The sequence below is a fragment of the Dama dama genome, chromosome 9 (assembly GCF_033118175.1).
Source record: "Dama dama isolate Ldn47 chromosome 9, ASM3311817v1, whole genome shotgun sequence".
In the NCBI taxonomy this organism is placed as follows: domain Eukaryota; kingdom Metazoa; phylum Chordata; class Mammalia; order Artiodactyla; family Cervidae; genus Dama; species Dama dama.
Genome location: NC_083689.1, coordinates 72,139,446 through 72,145,915, shown reverse-complemented (window position 1 = coordinate 72,145,915; position 6,470 = coordinate 72,139,446).

Sequence of the window (6,470 nt, the reverse complement as noted above, 5' to 3'; positions counted from 1 at the left end):
CTCCTGTCCCATCAAGAAGGGCAAAAAGTGAATTCATTGTGAGATATAAAGGTGTCTCAGAGAAATCAAGGGCAGGAATTGCTTGGACCTCAGGATATAGAACTAGAAAGAAACTCTCTCCATCTCTCCCTTTCTCTCAACTTTGTCTCTTGTTTTGTTCTTCACTATCTCTGCATCTCTGAAACATGTGGCTGAATTTGGCCACCCCCAATTTAAGTCTACATGTTGACTTCTAGCCACACAGATAAGCTGATTTTTTCTCTTGGTTCTAGTTATAGATCGTCAACAAAGAGAACAGTATGTCTTACTTGTGTCATGGCTAGCTTTGGCACAATTTGCCAGCAAGTGTATAGTCACTCATTACGGGAATGGCTGCTGGGGTCCATGACTAGTGAAGAAGGAAAGAAACAGGCAGTTTCCAGAATAACATAGGCATAGATGTCTCTGTGGTTAGAAAGATCCCTCCAGATGACTTCTGCCTTACCAGAGAAGTGTATCACCAAAGACAAACCAATTAGCTCTCTTTATATGAATACCTCTCAGTCAAAGGATGGTTAATGGAGCCAGTCTAGAAAGGCTGCCTGCAGGAGGTGTTTGTAGCATCTCTTACAGTTCTAGTTTCCAATATAATGGTATATTAGGATGAACTGAGATGCAAATAAGAGGTCACTGACCAAAGTTTGCAACTTTTGACTTAATTACCAAACTATCATCATCAAGCACAAGCTAGATGGTAAAATTTTGAAGAAAATCTTTGGAAAGTATCATAATGCACCTCAAGAAACAATGCATCTTTGTTTTCATTTATTTGAGTATTAAAGCCAGAACTACATGATACATTCCAACAGATATATTTTTACTATAGTATTTGACATCCTTAAAAAAATGTAACAACATTGCTGATGAAAGAGATTTTCTTACTGAGAAAAAATAAGATTTTTTTCCCTGTCATGATAAAGCCAAAATTTTTGATAGATTGGTGGGATTCAATGCAAAGAAGATTGAGAGTCACTGAGATGTACTACATTGAATAGATAACTAAGATTTACTTGGATTTCTGCACTATTATCAGAAAGAGGGAAAATTATGAATGTAGTTTTCTTGAAGCAACAAGTATTTATATAAAAATTAAGATTCTTCCATATCTCATTAAGTCATAAGTCATTTCTACTATTTGCTGTTGAAAAAAAAAGTATTTTAAATTGTGTGTAAAGAATCCACTGACCTTTAAAGTCTCACAAAGCTCTTAGAAATAAATCTCTTTCATAATATATTTTCTTAATCATGTACATGAGCTGAGTAATTCTAGATTTTTCTCTCTTGTGATTCTTTTAACTTTTTTGTTCTATGATTTATGAATATATCTATATAAAAGGGATTTAAGTTGTTTCACTGTCCAACATAACCAATCATTCCCACAACTATCTTATAAAATATTACCTTGAACTAAGATTAGGAACTAATCCCTCCTTTCAAAGTTCAGATTCAAAGGAAGAAATCAATTGGCCTGTGAACACATAGAGGTACTTCCATCCCTCAACATAGCCCGCTTTGACTCTATAATAGACTGAGATTTCTGAATACAAATCAAGCTGGTAAAAAAAATTTCTGAGTTATACAGAAAATTAAACCATTCTAAGTCAATAGAATTTTAGTCTCAATTACTTTGTTAGATTTTAATTGAGTCAAAATCAGAGCTTTAAGGGAATGCAAGCAATACAATACAGTTCTGGTAAGTTACAATTTGGAGACTCCATAAGACTTGATTAGAACATAGAACAGAGAACTGAGGCACTTGTCTACTCAACTATTTTAAAAAACCCTAGAGTTCATTCTATTGTGCGTTTGCTCATCAAATTTAGTTAACAAATATGAATTGAGCATATACTATACATGTAACACTATTCTAGCCAGTGGAACTCAGCTTGGCAGCTGAGAGTAAACATGTATACATTTCCTAATTATTCGAGAATAATCCCAACTGGGTAAAACTGCCCCTTAGGCCAGGGAAGGTTATGTCATAAACCAAAACAAAGATACGTCTTTAGAAGAATATCATTACCTGTATCAAAGATTCTTTGAACTTGTAGGAGCCCATAAATGAAGTGTTTAACACTTAGGTACTGGTTTATTTTAGATCATGAGCTTGATGTGATGGCTTTTTTTTTTTTTTTTTTGAGGAATCTTGGATCCCAGGTATTGGGATCAAATCCATAGAGATAAGAGGAGTGAACTTCCCTCTTTCTCTCTCTCTTCCTGATTGAAGAACTTTAAATGAACTTGGTAGGTTGGGGAGGTGGGATCACAGCGGCTCTGAAAACTCAGCAACAGTATCCGATGTTTTTCTTGTTTGTTTGTCCGAAACTGTGACTTGAATTACCATGGTTTGGGAATTGAAATCCTGACACGAACAATTAAATTCTGTATTTATATTTCTAGCAATTTCATCTTGTCATTTGTGGTTTTCTTCAAATTACAAAACAATTAAATGAAGAATTTGGCAAAGAAATTGAACCAGATGCAAGTTTTTTGTCCTCCCTCCTCCCCCATTCCCTTTTAATGGCAGGAAAAAGAATGTAATTTAAGTCGTCCCAGCTCTTCAGCTGTGGAACAGCTGAACAGGCATCTTGAAGGAGAAAGTGTCTCTTTCACTAAAGAGTGTGATGTAGTGTTTTATCTGCAATGTTGAAGAGGAAAGCCCTTGAAGTACAGAATTCCCTGAGAAATGAAACACACACATACTCCAACCACAGCATTTATTATCCTGACGTTGCAATTTAGTAAGCAAAAGACACAAAAAGTGTCATTCTGGTCTACCTTTTGGTAAACAATATATATGAGGGGGTCCCTTAAAAACGTAATAAAGCAAGCACTTATTCTTAAACATAAATTAAGATCTAATGTCTAAACTTGTCTAATATACTTCAAATGACATTATCATATCTGTTTAGAGGAATACTCAGAATTTTAATTCTTTTCTCCAGGTGGATGGTGCATAAGAGCAAATGCATTTTATATACCACTCATCTTCTCTATATTCATTTCATCAGAGAGGTAGAGAACTTATTTTTTGATGAATTTTTCATTGCAAGGATCTCTTAAAGATCCTTCTGTTTGCAGCACTAGCAAGGAATCTGATAAATAGGTTCAGGATACTCTTAGATACTTGGAGGATGAACTCTATGCCATCTGAGAACAGAGCATCTCCAATCAGGTAATTGAGTGCAGGCAATTTGGAAGACAATATATATCAACAAATCAAGAAAGTTTGGCTGCACACTTCTCAGAGTTAAACCCAAAGTGTCCCATTATATTTTGTTCTGAAAGAGGCAATGGAGCCTCTACATAATGATTTCCTATGCTGAGCTACACAGAGAAAGAACTTTCCCATTTTACCTGACCCTTAACTTACTATCAGGCAAAAAGGCTGTTAGGTGAAGGAAATGCTATAAGTGGCTCCATTTTTTTTTTTTTTTTTCGGCCACCATCACCTTCAACCATCCCCAAATGTACACACTGACAGAAAAGAAAGGAAAGTAACTTTTTGAATTTTGCTTCTCCTTCTGAGGAGGAAAGCAAGGTGGGGAAAGAAGACTTTTGAATTAGACAAAAGTGGAGCTTCTTATACTGGTTGTGAAACTTACTAGCCATGAGATCCAGGGCAAGTTACTTCTCTTTTCTAAATGGTTCTCTTACCTTAGAAAAATGGATAAATACTATCAACAACATCATGAAGTTATTGTGAGGTAAGTATGGAAAATTCCTATGAAGCAGTTCTCAGCAGAGGGCAAGCACTGCCTGAATGCTCTCTACCATCATTGATATCAGAATTCAACCTCAGCTGAAGTCCCACCACTTCCTGTGACTACTTAGTATTTGTTCCCTCTCTGTGCTCATAAGATTTAATGTCAATACTGATGCCTGGCACTTATTTCCTGGAATTTGAATTACTTTTCATATTTATACTTTGTTTATCTTTTGTAGCCTAAATGAGCCTTATTTTTTAAAAACATAATTTTTTCTGTACTACAAAACAAATAAAATTTCCAGATGACAAATTTAGCTAATTCAGATAAGAAAAGTAAATAAAAACCATCATTATCTCATGCCTAGATGATAAAATTTGGATGCATATTCTTCCAGTTTTTGTTTTTTTGTTTTTGCTTTGTATACATATCTGGTTATTACAGTCAAAACATGTTTTTTTCACCTGTTTTCTCTCAACAATGATTGAGAACATTTTACATGTTATTAAAATACTTATTGTTTCTAATGACTAGTAGTTTATGGCTATATGGGCCTAAGATAATTTAATTAAATAATCCCCATATTGTTAATATTTAGGCTATTTCCAAATTGTTTTAATAAATCTAAATTTTTAATGCAAGACCTTTAAGAGGAGGGAATTTTTTTTTTATTTGTCTAGTGTATAGTCATGGATCAATACAGTAAATATTTGTGGATTAGTGACAGGTGTGTTTGAGATTCAGAAGTATGGATGAGACTGGACCTCAGACTGGGTTGTACCACGGGCTGACTGGAGGGCAGACATGGTAGTCCCATCTTTATCTATTCTAGAGGGCCATATATTTGTTTTAAAAACCACCTCTGTACTTCTCTTTCCACCTGCCTCTTCCTTGTAGATCTACTCAAAGCCTTCCTTATCTCAATAGACTTCCAAAATACACAATATCTTACCTTGTAGCAAAACTTTGGCTGTGTGTATATATTTTACCTTTTTGTTGAAGTAAGACATACACAGGGAAAATGCACATATACATGCAGTTCAATGAACTGAACACACTAATGTAACCAGCACTCAGATCAAGAAACAGAGTATTTCCAGAACCCTGAGGCACGCTTAATTATGCACCTTCTAATCACTGCCTTCGAATTGTGGTGCTGCAGGAGACTCTTGAGAGTGCCCTGGACAGCAAAGAGATCAAACCTGTCAATCCTAAAGGAAATCAACCCTGATTCTTATTGGAAGGACTAATGCTGAAGCTCCAATACTTTAGTCAACTGATACGAAGCTGACCCATTGGAAATAGACCCTGATGCTGGAAAAAATTGAGGGCAAGAGAAGAGGGCAGCAGAAGATGAGATGCCCGAATGGCATCACCAACTCAATGGACATGAGTTTGAGCAAACTCCAGGAAATGGTGAAAGACAGGGAAGCCTGAAGTGCTGCAGTCCCTGGGGTCACAGAGCTGGATACAACTTAGCAACTGAACGACAACAATCACTGCTCCCAGGGGTAAATAACCACTGCTGAACTTCTCACAGAATGGACTAGTTTGTCTGATTTTGTACTGTTTATAAGTACAACCGAACAGTTCATATTCTGTTTTGCTTGGCCTCTTTTCTCAATATTGTGCTTGTGAGATTTACCAGGTTGCTGTGTGTACTTGTGGATTGTTCATAATTATGGTCAGTAGACTGCTGTGTGACTTGAAAATATTTTTTCAACTTTTATCTTTTTCTGCAGTAGAGACTTTCTTTGACATGAAACCTTATGTGGGCTTCCATCGTGAGTGTGCTCAGTTGCCCAGTTGTATCTGTCTTTTTGCAACCCTATGAATTGTAGCCCACCAGGCTTCACTGTCCATGGGATTTTGGACAAGAGTAATGAAGTAGGTTGCCATTTACTCCTCCAGGGGATCTTCCTGACCCAGGGATTGAACCCTTATGTTCCGCATTGGCAGGTGAATCCTTTACCACCGTGCTAGCCAGAAAGCCCAGGATTCCATCGTATAAAACACCAAATAAGAGAGAAACTGTGCTGGTAGGAGCAGGGATGAAAAGCCTGGATCACCATCTATTACCGCCCCTTGACCCACTCTCTGTCTCCAAACACATTCAGTGCTTTTTATTTCTACTCTATAATTTTCTCTACTTCCCAAAGAAAGTTTTCTAAAGATACATATGTATATGTGTGCATGTGTACATCTAGGTCATCTTTATCCCATGAATGTACCATTCATTTAAATGCTAAGATGTATACATCTCTCAAAATGATATATTTCTCTCTTAAGCCAGTAGAGTCAGACAGTTATGACAGAACCCCATCCAGGTCTGGGATCAGAAAATGTCTAGGTGAAATGTTTACAGAGAGGAGACATCAGCTAAAATATCAGTGTGGCAGTTCTGAGCATTTATGGGCCAACACAAGATGTCTCCTCAAAACGGGGGAGGGAAATAGTATCCAAGGGCAACCATGGTTGACATCACCATTTCACCAGCTGTCTGCCATTATTGGAGTCACAGGATCAGATCTGTCCTATAGAAAGAGAGTTCTTTCACTGGGATGTGAGGGAAATAACCACAGTGCAGTGACTGTCATCCTTTACAACCAAGTCAGCAATTGCAATGGTCAAACTAGATGTGTTTTTCTTGGCATGGCCAAGCTAAACTTTTGTCATTCACTAAGCAGACATCCACCAAATTAGAAACACTGGGACAGGCAATTT